This window comes from Pongo pygmaeus, chromosome 5, assembly GCF_028885625.2.
Source record: "Pongo pygmaeus isolate AG05252 chromosome 5, NHGRI_mPonPyg2-v2.0_pri, whole genome shotgun sequence".
NCBI classification, from domain to species: Eukaryota; Metazoa; Chordata; class Mammalia; order Primates; family Hominidae; genus Pongo; species Pongo pygmaeus.
Window position 1 is genome coordinate 151,669,858 of NC_072378.2, and position 22,612 is coordinate 151,692,469.

The following is a 22,612-nucleotide window of genomic DNA, read 5'->3' on the forward strand; positions in this document are numbered from 1 at the left end:
ATTACAGGTGTGAGCCACCGTGCCTGGCTTTTTTACAAAGCTTTATTGGGCAGGACGAGGTGGCTCATGCTTGTGATCCCAGCTGCTCAGAAGGCTGAGGTGGGAGGATTGCTTGAGGCCAGGAGTTTGAGACAAGCCTGAGCAACATCACAAGACCTTGTCTCCAAAAAAATTTGTAAAAACATTTAGCTGGTTGTGGTGCGTGCCTGTAGTCCCAGCTACTGGAGAACTACTGGAAGGAGGATCCCTTGCACCTGGGTGTTCCAGCTTTAGTAAACTATGATACCGCCACTGTACTCCAGCCTGGGCAACAGAGCAAGACCCTGTCTCTAAAACAAACAAACAAGCAAGCTTTTTAAAAAAGAATACAATTTAATGTTGAATCAGTTAGGACTCTTTGTTACTGTCATGGGGGAAAAGAATCTGAACTTGAACTAACTTGGGCCAAAAATGAAATTTATTTGCTCCCAGATCCCAGGAAAGGATTGAGCAATACAGCTATAGAAGGGCAGGAATCCAGCTGGCCCATGGAACAGCTGGGACCAGGGGTTTCAACATCTTCAGGAGATTCCTCCATCTCCAGATCTTGCCATTGGCCTCATTCCTATTCACCACAATGAGATTTGTCTACAGGAAGAAAACAGGCCTCCCCAATGCACAATTTCCAACTTCTGCCCCCAAAGAGGGAATCCCTATGTTCCTTCTTCTCAAACAAGGGTGCTCTTCAGCCTGCGTGCACTGCTGCACCCATATCAATTATTTTTCAGCCAATGCCTGTCCTAATTGGTGGATACTCGGATCTCCCTGATTGTTGCAGATATTGATAATCACCCCTGGAATCAGGTTCAAATATCCCAGAGAAGAGGATCATTCGTATTGTTTTTCTCTAATCAGCCCTAGGCAGGGCCAGGCCATATCAGAGCACAGCTGCTCCCACAGGAATCGTCAGGTTAAAGGAACAGAAAGAGCAATTCCCAGAATGAGGGTTGGTACTGGGCAGATCAAAAAAAGACATGCTGGCTGGTCACAGTGGCTCACAGATACCCTCTCAGCATTTTGGGAGGCTGAGATGGGAGGATCACCTGAAGCCAGGAGCTCGAGACCAGCCTGGGCAACAAAGTGAGGCCTCCATCCCTACAAAAAAAAAAAAAAAAAAAAAAAAAAAAATATATATATATATATATATATATATATATATATATATATATATAGTCTGGGCACAGTGGTACATACCTATAGTGCCAGCTACTTGGGAGGCTGAGATGAGAGGATTGTTTGAGCCCAGGAGGTGAAGGATGTAGTGGGCCCTGATACTGCCACTGCACTCCAGCTTAGGCCACAGAGTGGGACCCTGAAAAGAGAGAAAGAGAAAGAGAGAGAGAGAGAAAGAAAGAAAGGAGAAGAAAAGAAAAGAGAAAGAAAGAAGGAAAAGAGAAAGAAAGGAAGAAGAAAAGAAAAGAGAAAGAAAGAAGGAAAAGAGGAAGAAGAAAGAAAAGAAAAGAGAAAGAAAGAAAGAAGAAAGAAAAGAAAAGAAAAAGAAAGAAAGGAAGAAAGAGAAAGAAAGAAAAAAAAAGAAAGAGAAAGGAAGGGAGAGAGGGGAGGAAGGGAGGGAGGGAAGGAAGGAAGGAAGTCTACTATAAGTGTACTTGTAGTTTTTATTTTCCAAAATTTAAAAATTACTATAACTTTTAAAAGGAAAAAAATAATTTTAGGTACCAAAAGCCCCATCTTTCTTAGTTTTACTTCTACTCTGTCTTAGAATGCCATCAGCAGCTCTGTCCCATCTACGAATAAACATGGTCACACTGTATTAGAAATTCCCTAAGAAACAGGGGACTATTGATAGCCAGCTTAGTGTTACCTACCCTGGTTAAGCAACAAAATAAGTCACTCATTTGATGTTAGAACAGGTTCCTGTTTGATGTATCCAGTTTCCTCTAAAAGTTTCAGCATTTGGGTTAAATTTTATTCAGAGTGATAGCCACACTTAATCTCCCCAAGGCACTAACCAGAAAAAATTCAGGCCGTGACTTTGCTATCCAGGCCCATCTAGACATCCTAATCTTTTCCCTTAGCATACGTAGAGAATTCAAAAATTAACTTGCATACAAATGCAGAGAATCTATTTCCAGGTTCTGTCTAAAGCCTTTTAGTAAGATCTTCCAAATTCTTACTTTTGAATATCCCCTAGCAGTGAAAGATAACTTGACTGCTGAGATATCACTCACAGAAGAGATGAGAAAAATTATTAATTTCTGAGCATGTTCAATTTCATACACTCTTGAGGTCATAATTGAGTGGTTGAATTCTAGTTCTTCCAGGTACAATCACACCATAGAGACATGATTTTAAAGACGAAGTTTTAGTGAGGGACTAATAAATTTTTCAGGCCAGCTCTCAAGGCTTTCTCAATTTTCTACATACTATTAAAGAGCAATACATGTCCAGTGATTAGAATGCATGCTAGTGCCCCTGGGCATAGAAACATCTGGATAACAAAATGGAATCCGCCTTAAGTGTCCAAACAGCAAGCTAACAAAAATGAAAACAGCAAGCAGATGAACAGAACAATCCCGGGGCAGCAGCCATGATCCAGAGTAATCCATTGCCATGACAGCAAACATCACAGAAACTTCCAGAGGGTGTTCAGGGCACATGTTCCATGAGAAATCCTTGATCCCTTTGTGGTTTGCTTCTTTCCTTAGTGTTTGCAGTGGGACCATATTCCCAGGTTATGGGCCTTTTCAAAAATGCACCAGAAATGCTCTCTGCCAGGCCATTGCATAGCATGGTAGAGAAAACACCCTATTGCAGATTGCTAGTTTAAATGAAGGCTAACCAAATAAAGAATCAAACTAAGATGCAAAAATTAGAAGTATGCCCAATCCAACCTGCTAGAGAAGTAGGATCATAAATATTAATAAAGAATTGTAGACTGGGATTGTTTTATAAAAATTAATTTTAAAGGCTGGGTGCGGTGGCTCATGCCTGTAATCTCAGCACTTTGGGAGGCCGAGGCAGGTGGATCCCTTGAGGTCAGGAGCTTCGAGACCACCTGGCCAACATGCTGAAACCCCTGCCTCTACTGAAAACACAAAAACTAGCCAGATGTGGCGGTGCATGCCTGTAATTCCAGCTACTCAGAAGCTGAGGTAGGAGAATTGCCTGAACCTGGGAGGTGGAGGTTGCAGTGAGCCGAGATCATGCCACTGCACTCCACCCTGAGTGACAGAGTGAGACTCTCTCTCAAAACACACACACACACACACACACACACACACACACAATTAATTTAAAATTTCGTGCATAGGCCCACACATGATGGCTCATGCCTATAATCCCAGCACTTTTGAGGCCAAGGCAGGAGGATCACTTGAGGCCAGAAGTTTGAGACCAGCCTAAACAACACAGTGAGATCCTATATCTCTACAAAAACATTTACAAAAATTAGCTGGTTATGATGGCACGCATCTTTAATCTTAGCTACTCAGGAGGCTGAGGCGGGATGATCGCTTGAGCCCAGGAGTTCGTGGTTGCAGTGAGCTATGATCATGCCACTGCACTCCAGCCTGTGTGACAGAGCAAGACCCCATCTGAAAAAAAAAAGTTATGCATAATCAGCTAATTCTAGAGTTCGTAAATTTCTTCAATACTGGTTTTTGGTTTTTTAATATTACAATGGCATCTGTCCAATTCTCCACAGGGAACAGTGTCATGGTCTTTCATCAGATGAAAGGTGCAGTCTGGATTTCAGTCAATGTGATAGAACATTGTACCCCTCCAGATTCACACCCTAAGTGTTTGGGAATTAAAGTCCCCCAATCTTTTTCTTCTTATTAAATCACAAGGGCCCTACTGGCATGGTGATTAGCAATTCTGGTCTGGAAAAAAAAAATTCTAGCACAGCTGCAAGAAAACAGACAAAAAGAACAGCTGGGAAGACCTGGTCTATTTTTGCTTTGCATTTAGTTGGCAAAACAAAATTCCCTTCTGGAGGAATTCCCCCCACTTTTTTCCACCACATTTATCATCTCCTTTTTTCTATTTCTTTTTATTCATTTTTTCTTTCCTTAATATTGCTGTCTTTTTCTTCACAGAGTATTTCCTTATTTTTTCATTCATTTAACAAATATCCATTGCAGCCTAGTATAGGTGAGAAACTTTGCCAGGCACTGTAGGACGTATAAAGGTAAGTTAAACATGAGCACTGACATCCAAAACCTTATTATCCTAATAGACGGTGTGACTGGTATGTAAATAAGTCAAATCAAAAGTAAAAGGTGGCCCAGTGCCGTGGCTCACACCTGTAATCCCAGCACTTTGGGAGGCTGAGGCAGGTGGATCACTTGAGGTCAGAAGTTCGAGACCAGCCTGGCCAACATGATGAAACCCCACCTCTACTAAAAATACAAAAATTAGCCAGGCATGGTGGCACACGCCTGTAGTCCCAGCTACCTGGGAGGCTGAGGTAGGAGAATCACTTGAACCCAGGAGGTGGAGGTCGCAGTGGGCTAATATCACACCATTGCACTCCAGCCTAGGTGACAGAGTGAGACCGTGTCTCAAAAAAAACACACAAAAATGATACACAAATAGCCAACAAGCATATGGAAAGATGCTCAATGTCACTAGTCACCAGGGAAATGCAAATCAAAACCTCAATGAGATATCACCTCACACTCATTAGGACAAGTACCATTAAAAACAAATTAAAAACCCAGAAAATAACAAGGCCAGGATGTGGAGAAATCAGTATCCTTGCACACTGTTGGTGGGATTATAAAATGTTGCAACCTCTATGGAAAACAGTAGGCAGTTTCTCAAAAAATTAAAAATAGCACTATTATGATTCAGCAATTCCACTTCTGGGTATACATCCAAAAGAATTGAAAGAGGAGTCTCAAAAAGATATTTGCATACCCCTGTTCACAGCAGCATTTATTCATGGTACCCAAGAGGTGAAAACAATCCAAGCGTCTACCGAAAGATGACTGGATAAACAAAATGTGGTCTATGCATACAATGGAATATTATTCAGCCTTAGAAAGGAAGAAAATCCGGCCAGGCACGGTAGGTAGCTCACGCCTGTAATCCCAGCACTTTGAGAGGCCAAGGTGGGCAGACCACCTGAGGTCGGGATTTCAAGACCAGCCTGACCAACATGGAAAAACCCCATCTCTACTAAAAATACAAAATTAGCTGGGTGTGGTGGCACATGCCTATAATCCCAGCTAACTCGGGAGGCTGAGGCAGGAGAATCACTTGAACCCAGGAGGCGGGGAGGTTGCTGTGAGCCGAGATCGCGCCATTGCACTCCAGCCTGGGAAAACAATAGTGAAACTCCATCTCAAAACAAAACAAAACAAAGCAAAACAAAAAAAGAAAGAAAGGAAGAAAATCCTGTTACATGTTACAACATGATGAACGTTAAGAATATTATGCTAAGTGAAATAAGCCAATCGCAAAAAGATGAATACTGTATGATTCCACTAATATGAGGTAGTCATCAAATTTATAGAAACAAAAAGTAGAACGGTGTTTACCAAAGGATGAGGAGGAGGAAAGGGGGAGTTATTATTGAATGGGTATAGAGTTTTGAATTTGCAAGATGAAAAAGACTGGGAGATCTGTTTCACAACAATATGAATATACTTAACAATATTAAACTGCACACTTAAAAGTGGCTAAGATGGTACATTTTATGTTTTGTGCTTTTTCAGCATCAGTTTTTTTTAAAACAGGAAGGTGGGATAGATAATTGAGGGCTTGAAATTCTAACACCTTTTCCTTCCATTGGTCAATTAAGAGTCTATTAATCCTTTTCTTACGTTTGATCTTGAGCTCTTATTTGTTGGAAGTATTTTCTGTTTATTTTTGCTTTTGTTTTTACTATTACTTCAATCTCTTTGTGATAGGTCTCTTCAGATTTTCTGTTTCTTCTTGGATCAATTTAGATAGTTTGTGTCTCTTTAGAAATTTGTCTATTTCATATCAGCTGTCTGATTTGTTTGCATACAATTTTTCAAAATATCCCCTCATAAATTTTTTTATTTCTGTAGGGTCGGAAGTCATGTGCCCTCTTTCAGTCCTAATTTTGGTAATCAACTCTTTTTTTCCTGGTTAGTTTAGCTAATATTTTGTCAATTTTGTTGGTCTTTCCAAAGATTAACATTTTGTTTTGTTGATCTTCTCTCGTTTTTGTATTCTGTATTTCACTTATTTCCATTACAGTCTTTATTCTATCCTTCCTTCTACTTGTTTTTTGGTTTAGTTTTCCCTTCCTTTTCCAGTGTCTTAAGGTGAAAGTTTAGATTATTGACTTTAGATCTTTCTTCTTCATTAATATTGGCATTTACAGCTATAAATTTCCCTCTAAGCGGTGGGTTAGCTGCATCCCGTAAGTTTGGGTATGCTGTGTTTTTATTTTCACTCATCTCAAACTATTTTCTAATTTCTCTAATTAGTGAGATTCAGCCATTTTTCTTGAATACATACTTCCTGAATTCCTGCCAGCATTTGATTAATTTCCAGAGCCCTAAAAGAGTTGATTCTTCCCTTTTTTGCCAGTTTTCTCATTATTTTCATAGAGGAGAAATTTTTCAGAGGTCCTTTCTCTGACATTTTTGCTGACATCTTCCTTCCTTCCTTCCTTTCTCTCTTTCTCTCTTTCTTTTTCTGAGACAGAATCTCTCTCTGTCACCCAGGTTGGAGTGCAGTGGCATGATCTCAGCTCACTGCAACCTCCGCCTCCCAGGTTCAAGAGATTCTCCTGCCTCAGCCTCTGGAGTAGCTGGGATTACAGGCGCCTGCCACCACGCCCGGCTAATTTTTGTATTTTTAGTAGAGACAGGGTTTCATCATGTTGGCCAGGCTGGTCTCAAACTCCTGACCTCAAGTGAGGAGTTCACTTGGCCTCCTGCCTTGGCCTCCCAAAGTGCAGGGATTACAGGTGGGAGCCAATGCGCCCCGCCAGACATCATTTTTTTTTGCATTTCAAACCTTGGTGGGAGCTTTCCTCCCTCAGCTCAGTGGTATCCTCATGGCCTGGGACAAGGCCTCTGGCCTCTTTTCTCTGAATGTCACTGTCCTAGTCTGCTGGGACTGCCGTAACAAAATACTAGAGACTGGGTGGCTCATACAACAGACGTTTAGTTCTCACAGTTCTGGCAGCTGGGAAGTTGCCCTCACTGAGGAACTAAATAGGCAGGCGCCCTGATCTTGGACTTCTTAAATCATTAATTCAAATGCAAAGGGATTTACTCTGAGAGAAACTGATGAAAGTTTTTCTTGGCTTTATGCTGGGGGTGGTACTAGGAGACGTCACCCCATGAGGTCACTCTCAGTTCCTCCCTCCTCCTTTCTCTTACCTTTCACCCAGTCCCTGAGATAAGGCAGGTTTGGAGCCCACCGAGATGATTTGATCATTCCCTGGGTTTAGTCTGAAGCAATTCAAGACCATGGTTCCTGCTGATCGAGTGGCAAGATTTAGAGTCTAATGTAACTTGGCCTAAACTCAGCTGTGCCACCCACTGCATAGGTCCCTGGCAAGTCCCTTACCATCCTTGAGCCTCAGTTTACTTTTCTGTAAAATGGGGGTAATACTATTCACTTTAGGGAGTTCCTAAAAAGATTAAATGAAGTAATGTATGCATTTGAAGTGTCCAAGAGACTGCCAAACTTCTAGATGGGGCTTGATAATAATTATGCCTCAGTATTATGCAGTAAGGGTGACTCACATAGCCTTGTCAATAATCTTTTCCTTTATTAAATAAATAGTTCTCTCTGAAAGTTATTTCTTATATTTAATCTCAATTCCAGATTGTATTTATTTATTTATTATTTTATTTATTTTTTTTTTCTGAGATGGAGTCTTGCTCTGTCAACCAGGCTGGAGTGCAGTAGCATGATCTTGGCTCACTGCAATCTCTGCCTCTTGGGTTCAAGTGATTCTCCTGCCTCAGCCTCTCAAGAAGCTGGGATTACAGATGCATGCCACCATGCCTGGCTAATTTTTTTTGTATTTTTAGTAGAGATGAGGTTTCGTTGGCCAGACTGGTATCAAACGCCTGACCTCAGGTGATCCGCCCGCCTCGGCCTCCCAAAGTGCTGGGATTACAGGTGTGAGCCACTGTACCCCAGATCATATTTAACGCCTTTCCTTCAGTCTTAGCTGGAAAAATAGAGAAGAAAAAGGAAAAGAAATGGCTGCTAACACTGCCACCAGAACCCTTCCCAGCCTGCATTAAAGCTATCCCTTGGTCACCTTATCATTAATCTAGATGTCTTTGCTCAGCCCACTCTGCTCTCTGTCTCTTTACTCCTCCTTTGATAATCCTTTACCCACTTTCGTGTAGCTCTTTCTTGCATCTCTTCCTATGTGTGTTAACTGATGTATTCTGCAGGTCAGTGGACTGCAAAGGTCAAAGTCTGTGTGTCTGAGACTTGGATTCAGCTGTCAGCCCCCAGCCTCTTAGACAATTCAAGACAGGGTTAAAGTTGCAATCAGAGACAGTGAGCCTGCAAGAGAAACAAAGGCTGGATTTGATGGGCAACTGGGACAGCTGGAGATGACAAAAACAATCTTTTTAGACTGATTTTTCCTGAGGTCAAAAGACTTGGGAGGGTGGGGTAGAGCAAGGAGTGTTCAAGAATAACTGTAAACATGAGCCTTGCCCACACATAAAACACGGGTCAGAAAATGCTGGGCTTATTTCATTAATTTTCACAAAAGATTACCTCAGACTTTTCAGTCTCTTTTTTAAGTAATCGATGCATGCCCTAAATCCCATTCATTCATTCTTCCTTTATTTGTTTATTTTTCATTATCTCCCCTACCCGATTTATTATGCACTTAATTGTCATATTCCCTTTTGTTACTGGTTTCTTTGCCATTTTTCTGACTGGTCACTCTTGTCCTCATTACAGATCTTTCAAGGCCATTTATTTGATATAATGAAAAGAATGAAGTTTGGAAACTGATGGTTCAGCCACTAGGAGTTGCACAACCTTCAACAAGTGACAATAGGCCTATTTCACAATGACCTCCCAGAACTGTTAGAGCTCTGAAGCACAACCAACCTTTACTTAGTAAAGCCTGCTTTTGGAGTTGGTGTTATGGTTTGGGTTCTGTCCTCCCCAAATTTATATTCCTAAAATTTCTAACCCCCAATGTGGAATGTGATGGCATTTGGAGATGGGTGTTTGTGAGGTGTTAATAATTAGGTTTACATGCACACGTGAAGGTGGGACATTCATGATGGGATTAGTGCCCTTATAAGAAGAGACACAAGACAGCTTGGTCTCTCTCTCCCTCTCTTCCTCTCCACGTGAGGAAACAAAGGGACGGGGCCATCTGCAAGCCAAAAGAGAAACTTCACCAGGAATCATATAGGCCAGCACGTTGGTCTTAGACTTCCCAGCCCCTAGAACTGTGAGAAATAAATGACTGTAGTTTAAGCCACCCAGCCTGTGGTATTTTTTCATGGCAGCACCAGTTGACTAAGAAAATGGATTTTCAGGAATAAAGATGAGCTTGATTTTCCTCATGAACAATGGCTGACATTTGTGAGTAAGAGAACTTACATTGTATGTCCATGGTGAAAATAGAGGTAGGTAGCCCTGGGTTTGGTGGCTTACGCCTCTAATTCCAGCTATTCTGGAGGCTGAACTGGGAGGATCGCTTGAGCCCAGGAGTTTGAGTCCAGCCTGGGCAACATAGCGAGACCTTGTTTCAAAAGAAGAAAAATAGAAGTAGATAAGTTTCACTGTCCCAGGATCTACCATCAAACCTCTAGACAATCTAGGGTCTTACCCTGATTTCATTCACATCAGAATCATCGGGGAAGTTGTTTTTTGTTTTTTGGCTTTTTTTTTTTTTTTTGAGACGGAGTTTCACTCTTGTGGCCCAGGCGGGAGTGCAGTGGTGCGATCTCAGCTCATTGCAACCTCTGCCTCCCAGGTTCAAGCGATTCTCCTGCCTCAGACTCCCGAGTAGCTGGGATTACAGGTGCCTGCCACCACACCTGGCTAATTTTTTGTATTTTTTTAGTAGATACAGGGTTTCGCCATGTTGGGCAGGTTGGTCTTGAACTCCTGACCTCAGATGATCTGCTCGCCTTGGCCTCTCAAAGTGTTGGGATTACAGGCGTGAGCCACTACATCCTGATTTCTGGCTTTCATCATAGTACCTCACATCCAGAGCGTCTATGATTTCGTCTGTGGTCTCTCCATGAAGGGGTCAGGAGTGAGAAGGGGGCCCTGAAATTGACTGGCTGCATGCACTCTGCAAGGCACTCTCTGTGTCAGGCATTCTTCACACACATCATTCTGTCTGTTCATTCTCACAGTAATCCCATCAAGAAGATGTTAACAGCCCCATTTTAGAAAGGAAGAACCAGGTTTCAGCAGTCCTGCCCAAGCTTCCACAGTCATAAGGTAGAGCTAGGATTAGAACAGTAACAAAATAAGCATACTCTTGAAGGAAAAGAAAAAAAAATGGCAACAGCTAATGTTTCTCTCCTGGGCTTAATGCCTTGCATCTTTTATCTCATGGAATCCTTTCAACGATCTTTTGTACATTGGCCTTTTTTTGTTTTTTGAGATGGAGCCTTGCTCTGTCACCCAGGCTGGAGTGCAGTGGTGCGATCTCGGCTCCCTGCAACCTCCACCTCCCAGGTTCAAGCAATCCTCCTGTCTCAGCCTTTCAAGTAGCTGGAACCACAGGCGCCTGCCACCATGCCTGGCTAATTTTTTTGTATTTTTAGTAGAGACAGGGTTTTGTCATATTGGCCAGGCTGGTCTCGAACTCCTGAACTCCTGATCCATCTGCCTCAGACTCCCAAAGTGCTGGGATTACAGGCATGAGCCACCGCGCCTGGCCTAGATTGTCTTTTATATCCCCACTTCACACATGATAAAACAGAAATGAAAGCGTAGAGACATTAAGCAATCCATCCAAGGTCACACAGCAGTGGAGTCAGATCTGTCTGGCAGTAAAGGCTGTGATCTTGACCACAATACGACACACTCTCATCCTTCCCTTAACAAAGTCCGCACCCATTGTACATATGTGCCACCCCTGCGACTCAGGTGCTCCTGTCACTTGCAATTTCTCTCTTTCCCTTTCAACTAATCTTTTTTTTGTTTGTTTTTTGTTTTGAGACAAAGTCTTGCTCTGTCACCCAGACTGGAGTGCAGTGGCGTGATCACGGCTCACTGCAACCTCCACCTCTGGGTTCAAGTCATTCTCCTGCCTCAGCCTTCCCAGTAGCTGGGACTATATACGCGTGTCACCATGCCCCGCTAATTTTTGTATTTTTTGTAGAGACAGGGTTTCGCCATGTTGGCTAGGCTGGTCTCAAACTCCTGACCTCAAGTGATCCACCCGCTTGGGCCTCCCAAAGTGCTGGGATTACAGGCGTGGGCCACCGTGCCCAGCCCTTTCAACTAATTTTATGAGACATACCCAACCTGACAAGGAAGATTCAGGCAAGCCTCACTAATGCGCATTGCTCATCTCTAGCAACACAACCCAGCCAACGTCACTGATGGAGAGAGAATCTCTTCCATAAATTAGAGCACAAAGTTGTTGAATCATAGTTAACTTATCTAAGAATAAACATTTCTGTTGGTTTCCGAACATTTGATTTAGAAATTACACAGATTTAAAGGAAGCATTTATAGTCACTGCAATCACACAGTGAATATCAGATGCAGGTCCTAGTTATTAAGCACATTTGAAAGAAAGCAAGCTTTATCTGGTTTGAATTCAAGAGGCTTTACAAAAAAATGCATAGCTAAGATAATCAGTAAAAAGAGGAGTTAGGATTTTTGAATACAAGGCAAGCCAGTTTCAACCTCATTTTATCCTCTGCCTGTCCTCCCATTAATCTTGATAATGCTTTGCCAAGTCACCGCAAGCTTTTGCTTGAATTAACTAGCCATATTTTATTATGTCCAGAACACACACTAACAGAGACTGCAGAACAAATGGTAAAAATCAAGAGATAAAGGGAGGAAGGACAGCTCTGTATTACAGGTAGAAGAGTGTCTTCACTTCTACTGCAGATTGAGTCGGGAGAAACTGTGACTAAGAATAGCTACAAGGCTGGGATTGGTCATATGAGCCCACAGGCACTGGCAGCTGAGGTGGCTGCTGTCTGTTTAAGTTGCTTTCCGGTGGCAGACACTTAATTGTAATCGAGACAGAGTTCAGGTTTATTTTCTGCTCATTCCCTGCATCCTGCTCTTGCTCTCAATAAGCTTTTCCCCTGCCCTGGCGCCCACTGCCCCCTCCATTTCCCAAGGAGCCCAGCTAGCCCCGACAATCTGATTAAGTGTTCTCTGTAGACGCGAGTCCTTGCTTCTGCTGGGTGCCTCTCTGTGTCAGAAGCAAATCAGCTTGCAGACCAGGGGTAGTGTTTCTGGAGGATCAGGTGAGGATGCCTGGACTCTGCACAGTTGGAAGTTGTTCATGAGATAATGGTACCTCTTGTTTTCATGTGCAGCTTTATAGCAGCAGTCCCTTGGTTTCTCCCATTGGAAATCAGCTACAGATATGAGCCACGTAAGAATACAAGTACTGTAGGCCGGGTAAGGTGGCTCACACCTGTAATCCTAGCACTTTGGGAGGCCAAGGTGGGCAGATCACTTGAGGTCAGGAGTTCGAGACCAGCTTGGCCAACATGATGAAAACCCGTTTCTACTAAAAATACAAAAATTAACTGGGCATGGTGGTGTACACCTGTAGTCCCAGCTACTTGGGAGGCTGAGGTAGGAGAATCACTTGAGCTGGGGAGGCAGAGGTTGCAGTGATCCGAGATCATGCCATTGCACTCCAGCCTGGGAGACAGAGGGAGACTCTTGTCTCAAAAAAAAAAGAATATAAGTATTGGAAGTCCTGGCCAGAGCAATAAGGCAAGAGAAATAAATAAAAGGCACCCAAATTAGAAAAGAGAAAGTCAAATTGTCCCTCTTTACTGTTGATATGATCTTATATCTAGAAAAACCCAGACTCCACCAAAAAACTCTTAAATCTAATAAATAAATTAAGTAATATTGTAGGATACAAAATTGATATACAAAATCAGTAGCATTTCTATACACCAGTAATGAACTAGCTGAGAAAAAAATCAAGAAAGCAATCCTATTTATAGTAGCTATAAAAAAAGAATAAAACACTCAGGAATATACATTCAACAAAGGAGGTGAAAGAGCTCTACAAAGAAAACTACAAAACGCTGATGACAGAAACTGAAGTGGACACATACAAATGGACTGACATCCCATGCTCATAAGCTGGAAGAAATAATATCATTAAAATTATCATATTGGCCAGGCATGGTGGCTCACGCCCGCCTGTAATCCCAGCACTTTGGGAGGCCGAGGCAAGTGAATCACTTGAGGTCAGGAGTTCAAGACCAGCCTAGACAAACACAGTGAAACCCCATCTCTACTAAAAATACAAAAATTAGCTAAGCGTAGTGGCAGGTGCCTGTAATCCCAGCTACTTGGGAGGCTGAGGCATGAGAATCACTTGAACCCAAGAGGTGGAGGCTGCAGTGAGCCGAGATAGCACCACTGTACCCCAGCCTGGGAAAGAGTGAGACCGTCCAAAAAAAAAAAAAAAAAAGATCATATTGCCCATAGCAATCTACAGATTCAGTGCAATCCCTATCAAAACACCAATATCATTTTTCACAGAATTAGAAAAAAAATCATAAAATTCTTATGGAACCAAAAAAGAGCCTGAATAGCCAATGCAATTCTGAGAAAAAAGAACAAAGCTGGAGGTATCACACTACCTGACTTCAAAATATGTTACAAGGCTATAGTAAACAAAACAGCATGGTATTAGTATAAAAGCAGACACATAGACTGATGGAACAGAATACAGAATACAGAAATAAATACATATATTTATAGCCAACTGATTTTCAATAAAAGTACCAAGAAGATAACACTGGGGGAAGGACACTGTCTTCAATAAACGGTGCTGAGGAATGAAAGTGGACGCTATCTCTCACCATATACAAAAATCAACTCAAGATGGATTGAAGACTTAAATATAAGACCCAGAACTAATAGAAGAAAACATAGGGAAAATACTTCAGGACATTAGTCTAGGCAGATTTTATGGCTAAGATCTCAAAAGAACAAAAAACGAAAACAAAAATAAACAAATAGAACTATATTAAATGAAAAAGCTTCTGCACAGCAAAGGAAACAATAGAGTGAAGAGACAACCTGTTGAATGGGAGAAATTATTTGCAAACATTCATCCTACAAGGGATTAATATCCTGAATACACAAGGAACACAAATGAGTCAACAATAAAATGTTTAAAAGTCCTGGCCGGCCGCGGTGGCTCATGCCTGTAATCCCAGCACTTTGGGAGGCCAAGGCAGGCAGATCATGAGGTCAGGAGTTTGAGACCAGCCTGGCCAATGTGACGAAACCCTGTCTCTACTAAATATACAAAAATTAGCCAGGTGTGGTGGCGGGCACCTGTAATCCCAGCTACTCGGGAGGCTGAGGCAGGAGAATCGCTTGAACCCAGGAGTCGGAGGTTGTAGTGAGCTGAGATTGTGCCATTGCACTCCAGCCTGGGCAACAAGAGCAAGACTCCATCTCAAAAAAAAAAAAAAAGGTCCCATTAAAAAGTGGGCAAATGGCCAGGCATGAGGGCTCATGCCTGTAATCCTAGCACTTTGGGAGGCTGAGGTGAGTGGATTGCTTGAGTCTAGAAGTTCAAGACCAGCCTGGGCAACATGGTGAAACCCTGTGTCTACTAAAAATACAAAAAATTAGCCGGGCATGGTGGTACATGCCTGTAGTCCCAGCTACTCAGAGAGCTGAGGTGGGAGGATTACCTGAGCTCAGGAGATCAAGACTGTAGTGAGCCCTGATAGTGCTACTGCACTCCAGCCTGAACAACAGAGTAAGACCTTGCTTAAAAAAAAAAAAAAAGTGGGCAAATGACAACATATTTCTCAAAAGAGGACATACAAATGGCCAATAGGTACATGAAGAAACTTCTAGACTCAAGCAATCCACTCACCTCAGCCTCCCAAAGTGCTAGGATTACAGGCATGAGCCCTCATGCCTGACCATTTGCCCACTTTTTAATGGGACCTTTTTTTTTTTTTTTTGAGATGGAGTCTTGCTCTTGTTGCCCAGGCTGGAGTGCAATGGCACAATCTCAGCTCACTGCAACCTCTGCCTCCTGGGTTCAAGTGATTCTCTGCCTCAGCCTCCCAAGTAGCTAGGATTACAGGCGCTCATTATATTACTAATTATCAGAGAAATGTAAATCAAAGCCACAATGAGATAATCACATTACCCCAGTTAGAATGGCTATTACTGAGACCACTTTTGCAAAGATTATGACAGTGAGAGAATCTAGCATGGCTGACTCGACGTTGCTTCTAGCCTCGCAAGCTGGCTGCCCTTGCTCATTCCTGGTCATAGGCCAAGCAAACCATAGGAGGAATTTAGTTTACATTTAACTTTGAAGCAAAGATGATAATAGTCCCTCCTTAAAACTAACACCCTCTTTGCTCAGGGGCCAAAACTCACCTTTGTAAAAGGTGATTAGGATTGGCTGGGCGTGGTGGCTCACGCCTGTAATCCCAGCACTTTGGGAGGCAGAGGCAGGCAGATCATGAGGTCAGGAGATCGAGACCATCCTGGCTAACACAGTGAAACCCTGCCTCTACTAAAAATACAAAAAAAAAAATTAGCCAGGCGTGGTGGCGGGCACCTGTAGTCCCAGCTACTCGGGAGGCTGAGGCAGGAGAATGGGGTGAACCCGGGAGGCGGGGCTTGCAGTGAGCCGAGATTGTGCACTGCACTCCAGCCTGGGCGACAGAGTGAGACTCTGTCTCAAAAAAAAAAAAAAAGGTGATTAGGATTAAAGGAGGGGCCTGAATTCCGCTAAAATGTAGACATAGTTTCTACAATTGCTTACTGTTGAGAAGCCATGTGGCCAGAGGTCACAAAATTTGTGAACTTCCCCAATTGCTTCTACAGGTAACATAATTATTGTAGAACCTAAGATTCGTCTTTTAAGATGTTTTTCGGACTTTGGTGTTCTGGCAACCAACTGACCCAACCTGGACCCGTGACTCATGACTCAACCAGTCCTGTGGCACCACCCAGAAGCAGACTCAGTACAGGACAATTTTCCACACCCCTAGGACTTCATCCTCAACCAATCAGCAGCACCCATTCCCTAGGTCTTTGCCCACCAAATTATTCATTAAAACTCTAGCCTCTGAGTTCTCAGGGAGATCAATGTAATTGGTAACTCTAGTTCTTTCACGTGACTGGCCTTGCATTAATTAAACTCTTACTTTACTGTAACACCACAGTCTCAGCGAATTGGTTTTGTCTGTGCAGCAGACAGGAAGAATCTGTCAGGTAATCACATTATTAAAAAGACCAAAAATAACAGATGCTGGTGAGGATGCTGAGAAAAAGAAACTCTGTACACAGTTGGTGGGAATGTAAAGTTGTACAGCCATTATGGAAAACAGTGTACAGATTTCTCCAAAAACAAAAACAAAACCACTATTCAATCCAGCAATCCCATTACTGAATATTTTACCCAAAGGAAAAGAAATCGGTATATCAAAGGGATACCTGTACTTGCATGTTTATTGCAGCACTATTCACGATAGCCAAGAGATGGAATCAACCTAAGTATCCATCAGTGGATGAACAAATAAAGGAAATGTGGTACATATACACAATGAAATACTATTGGTTCATGAAGAAGAATAAAATCATATCATCTGTGGCTGGGGTCAGTGGCTCACGCCTGTAATCCCAGCACTTTGGGAGGCTGAGGGGGCAGATGTCTTGAGGTCAGGAGTTCGAGACTAGCCTGCGCAACATGGCGAAACCCCATCTCTACTAAAAATACAAAACAATTAGCCAGGCATGGTGGTGTGCGCCTGTAATCCCAGCTACTCGCCCAGCTACTCAGGAGGCTGAGGCAGGAGAACTGCTTGAACCTGGGAGGTGGAGGTTGCAGTGAGCGGCGATCGTGCCACTACACTCCAGCCTGGGCAACAGAGCGAGACTTTGTCTCAAAAAAAAAAAAAAGTATATATATATTTTTATATATATATATATATATCATATCATTTGCAGTAACATGGATGGAACTGGATGTCATTATGCTAAGTAATATAAGCCAGGCATACAAAGACACAAATTACATGTTCTCACTCATATGTTGGAGCTAAAAAACTTGATCTCGTGGAAGAAGACAGTAGAACGATAGATACCAGATGCTGGGAAGGGTATGCAGGTGGAAAAGGGTAGATGAAGAGAGGCTGGTTAAAGGGTACAAACATACAGTTAGATAAAAGAAGTAAGTTATAATGGTCAATAGCAGACGATGGTAACTATAGTTAGCAACAATATATTATATATTTCAAAGTACCTAGAAGAGAGGACTTAAAGTATTACCAACACATAGAAATAATAAATACTCTTCAGTACCTACTTCACAAAAAAAGAAAAAATAAATAATCATCATGGGGTGATGGATACCACAAATACCCTGACTTGATCGCTACACATTCTATGTGTGTAACAAATACTCAAATGTACCCCATAAATATGTAAAATACTATAAAAGAAAAAAAGAATATAATTGTTGACTTCAAGATCCCATTTTGGGGCCGAGCAATGTGGCTCATGCCTGTAATCCCAGCACTTTGGAGGCCGAGGCAGGAGGATTATTTGAGCCCAGGAGTTTGAAGTCAGACTGGGCAACATAGTGAAATCTCATCTCTACAAATAATTTAAAAATTAGCCAGGTGTGGTGGCACACACCTGTGGTCCCAGCTACTCAGGAGGCTGAGGTGAGAGGATCACTTGAGCCCAGGAGGCCAAGGTTGCAGTGAGCTATGATGGTGCCACTGCATTCCAGCATGGGCAACAGAGGGAGACCCTGTTTCAAAAAAAAAAAAAAAAATCCTATTTGGGTCTTTCTTGCTGTTATTAACTTAAAAACTTAAAAAGTGTGAGTATAGCTTACTCACACTTCCCATTTTACCTAAGCTCCTAAGGAGAGCCTCAGGTTGGAGCATATGCGGGTGAAGAATCTAGGACAAAAACACTTTTCTGTAACTTACCCAAGGAAATGCCATATTAATATTAGCTTTGGGTGTTTCAGTGTAACCTATCCCTGGCAAACATTTCTTATGGTTTCTGCTGTTATGTTGGGTACCCTTCCTTCTTGTCTTTTGAGGTTAGATATGTTCCTCCTGAAGAAATTGTTAGCAATTTCTTTTAACGTTCTTTCTTTTCTTTTCTTTTCTTTTTTTTTTTTTTTGAGACAGGATCTTGCTCTGTCGCCCAGGCTGGAGTGCAGTGGCACAATCTCAGCTCACTGCAACCTCTGCCTCCCGTGTTCAAGTGATTCTCCTGCCTCAGCCTCCAGAGTAGCTGGGATTACAGGTGTGTACCACCACATCTGGCTAATCTTTTTATTTTTAGCAGAGATGGGGTTTCACCATGTTTTCCCGGCTGGTCTTGAACTCCTGGCCTCAGGTGATCCACCTGCTTCGGCCTCCCAAAGTGCTGGGATTACAGGCATGAGCCACTGCCTGACCTTTTACATTCTTTCTTGATGATCAGTTGAGTGGACTCGAAAGTCAAATTACCTAATTTGACTTTAAGATACCAGATTGCTAAACCAGTTCTTCCAAAAGCAGAGAGCTCAGGCTGCCCCAGGTGGCCAGCCCTGGGAGGGTGGGGAGCAGCCACAGCTCCCCCCGTAGCCCACCCCCAGCAGGTCTTCCAAGGTGGCTTGGGGCTGGCCTCACCACCAGGAAAGGGATAAGTCTGCAGACCTGTATCCTGGTCAAGACTCAACTGGCTACAAAAGAGCTTCCCAACCAGCTCCCAGAACCCAGGGACGGGAGGCTCAGATGCCTCCCAGAAGGAAAGGAACCCGGGAACTGGACCAGTTTATGAACAAAGGCAGCTGCCCCCTGGGTTTCTCTCTTCCTCCTTCTGAGAAGTCATCTGTTTCTCTCTACTGTGTCTATTTCACTCTTCTTTCTATGCAGACTGGATTCTTTCATTGCTGCTGAAAGTGTGCTGAAAAAAAAAAGGTAAAATTCCAGGCACAGATGATATCCTTCTAGGCAAGGACTTGGCGTCCCTGAATTCAGCTGTGTTCTCTGAAACCAAAGAGTGTAGGGAGAGGAAGAGCTTTGCAGGCAGAACAAATGGCATGCGCAGAGGTATGGAGGTGGGAGAGGCGTGGACAGATTCAAGGGCTTCCACACTGGAGTGAAGAAGGGAGAGGAAGGTAGGTGCAGATCCTGGAGGGCAGGAGTTGGGATTTTGCTCTGAATGTAATGGGAGGGAGCGGAGGGGTCTACTGAAGAATTCGGAGTGAGAAATTGACATGATCTGATTTGCTTTGTAGGGGGATGACAGGAGAAATTCAGCAGCCTCTCAGGATTAGATGCAGCCAAGAGGTCCCCAGGGTTTTAAGCAGATACAAACGTCAGGAGCAAGCAGGCACAGAAACAGTCATACATGCTGTTGTGTGAGCAAGACCGGTGAAATCCTAGCTCTCTAGCCTTTTGGAGCAGAGATAGCTCACACAAAAGACCCAACCCATGACAAATATGACAACGCTCTCAGGACAGGTTGTCAGCAAGCCTTCTCTAACAAAAATCCTTCGTTAAATGTGACTGAGTGGGGGTGGGAATGGAGGGGACACACTACCGGATTTCTAGAATTTCTATACTAAGGAATCACTCTGAAGGTGTTGGGCTACTGAGTTCATCTGTGTACACATTTGTACAAGACGGTAAGTGCTTATGTAGCTTTCTAGCAGGCACTGTCTTTATCACTTCATTTGCCAATTGAAAATGATCTTTGCACTCCAGCCTGGGTGACAGAACGAGACCCCATCTCTTAAAAAATGGGGTCAGCGGTGGCAGTTCATGCCTGTAATCCTAGCAATTTGGGAGGCTGAGGCAGGGGAGGATCACTTGAAGCCAAGAGTTGAAGGCTAGCCTGGCAACAAAGTGAGGCCCTATTTCTTCAGTCAATCAAATAAAAAGAAAATGATCTTTGGGAGCTGAACCCAACCTCTCTCCCCCACTGCAAGGCCCCATTGCAGTGGTCCCTATGCAAAAAAATATTTACACATATATATATAAAAGAAAATGATCTTTAACACCCTTCTGCTGATCAGTGAATCCTCTAGTACAGATTTTTTTTTTTTTGAGATAGAATCTTTCTCTGTCCCCCAGGCTGGACTGCAGTGGCGCGATCTCGGCTCACTGCAACCTCCACCTCCTGGGTTCAAGCAATTCTCCTGTCTCAGCCTCCCGAGTAGCTGGGACTACAGGCGCATGCCACCACGCCCCGCTAATTTTTGTATTTTTAGTAGAGACAAGGTTTCACCATATTGGTCAGACTGGTCTCGAACTCCTGACCTCAGGTGATCCACCCGCCTCAGACTCCCAAAGTGCTGGAATTACAGGTGCAAGCCACTGTGCCCAGCCCCTCTAGTACAGATTAAATGAGGTATCTGAAGTACCTTCTGTGGGTGGAGTTTTGATTAGGGCCTGGGCTTGTTGTTGTTGTTGTTGTTGTTGTTGTTGTTTTTGAGACAGTCTCTCTCTTTCACCCAGGCTGGAGTGCAATGGCACAATCTCAGCTCACTGCAGTCTCTGCCTCGTGGGTTCAAGCGATTCTCGTGCCTCATCTCCTGAGTAGCTGGGACTACAGGTGCACGCCACCACACCTGGCTAATTTTTGCATTTTTAGTAGAAACAAGGTTTTGCCATGTTGCCCAGGCTGGTCTTGAACTCCTGAACTCAAGTGATCCGTCCACCTCAGCCTCCCAAAGTGCTGGGATTACAGGTGTGAGCCGCCACACCTGGCCTTCACTCTTTTTTTTATTGTGGTAAATATACTCATAAAATTTACCATTTTAATCATTTTAAGTGTGCAATTCAGCTGTACTAAGTACATGAATATTATTGTGTAATCATCATCACAACCATCCATCTTCAGAACTTTTTCATCTTTCCAAACTAAATCTCTGTACCTATAAAACACAAACGCCCCATTATCCCCTCCTCCCAAACCCTGGGAAACACCAGTCTGCTTCCTGTCTCCATGAATTTGACTATTCTAAGTACCTCATATAAGTAGAATCATACAATATTTGTCCTCTTGTGTCTGGCTTATTTCACTTATCATGCTTTCAAGCTTCATCTAGGTTGTAACCTGTATCAGAATTGTATTCTTTGTAAAGGCTGAAAAATATCAGGATCAGGGTCTTGGAAATATTAACTAACAGCTCCTAGAATGTAGATTAAAGTTAACCTGCACAAACATACATATGTCACACTGGACATCTGTGCTGTAATGTAAATTAGGACAATATAATAAGGGGGAGATTGTAAGGGCCTAATGATAACAGTCTGCTGCGGTGACAATGGTGGGAGAGAAACAAGTCCCAAAAGCTCTCAGGAGACAGAATGAATCAGGTTTCATTACTGGATGAGGGAGATGTGGAGTTTGGCATGACTTGAAGTTTTCTGGCTTGATGAACTAGCATGATATGAAATACAAGAAAAAAATAGGTTTATAGGAAAAGGAGGTGAATGCACTTTGATGTTCTTGTTGATGTGCGCTGAGGCAACTGGATAGTGTGTTCTGGATCACAGAAAAGAGACTGGGCTAAGGTACACTTTTGGGCATTCTCAGCAAGTAAGTGGCTACTGGAAGATTCCAGATTTTGCCACTTTGGCAAATAAAGATTATTTCGAACTGAAGGCATGCGAGAATAGATTTTTTTCCAAACTCTTTTACCTGCCTAAAAGCAAAGCCTCCCAAAAGAGGTCATAAATTCCCTGTCCTGGAGCAGAGAAGGGATGTCAGCACCACACCCAGACAGACGTTGTTGCAAAATAATCACATCTTACATCTAGTCTTCTAAGGGCCGTTTATCTTTCCTAAGAGTCATAGATTTTTCTACAAGTATCCCTAACCCTTCTCCCTCCTTCTATTAAGGGGATACATAAGCCAGCAATTCTAATAGCCTCCTTGAGTCACATTTTTCTGGGCATTCCCATACATATGTGAATAAAAATCTGTCTTTTCTCTTGCAGATCTGTCTTTTGTCTGTTTAACTCACAGACCTCAATAAAGGTAAGATGAATAAATAAAGGGTAAAAGAAAATTTTTTCCTCCCAAACACTGCTAAAGTTGTAAAAGGGGATGAGTTCACTTAAGAAGGAGATAGATGGCCAGGCGCGGTGGCTCACGCCTGTAATCCCAACAATTTGGGAGGCCAAAGTGGGCAGATCACTTGAGGTCAGGAGTTCGAGACCAGCCTGGACAACATGGTGAAACCCTGTCTCTACAAAAATACAAAAAATTAACTGGGTGTGGTGGTACACACCTGTAATCCCAGCTACTCGGGAGGCTGCAGCAGGAGAATCGCTTGAGCCCAGGAGTCAGAGGCTGCAGTGAGCCGAGATTGTGCCACTGCACTCCAACCTGGGTGACAGAGCAAGACTCTGTCTCTAAATAAACAAATAAATAAATAAATAAATGGAGA

At 43.0% G+C, this 22,612-nt stretch overlaps 1 long non-coding RNA gene across 1 annotated transcript in view; it reads right to left on the minus strand.

Moving 5' to 3' along the window:
- Positions 1 to 439: 439 nt before the first annotated feature.
- The window catches only part of LOC129038129 (uncharacterized), a 31,556-nt gene continuing 9,383 nt past the window's right edge, over positions 440 to 22,612 (minus strand). Inside the window, exons 2-3 of the long non-coding RNA XR_008503086.1 lie at positions 1,234 to 1,351; positions 440 to 1,134 (exon numbers count right to left, since the gene is read on the minus strand). This is a non-coding gene — a long non-coding RNA (uncharacterized LOC129038129). The remainder of the gene's footprint in view (positions 1,135 to 1,233; positions 1,352 to 22,612) is intronic.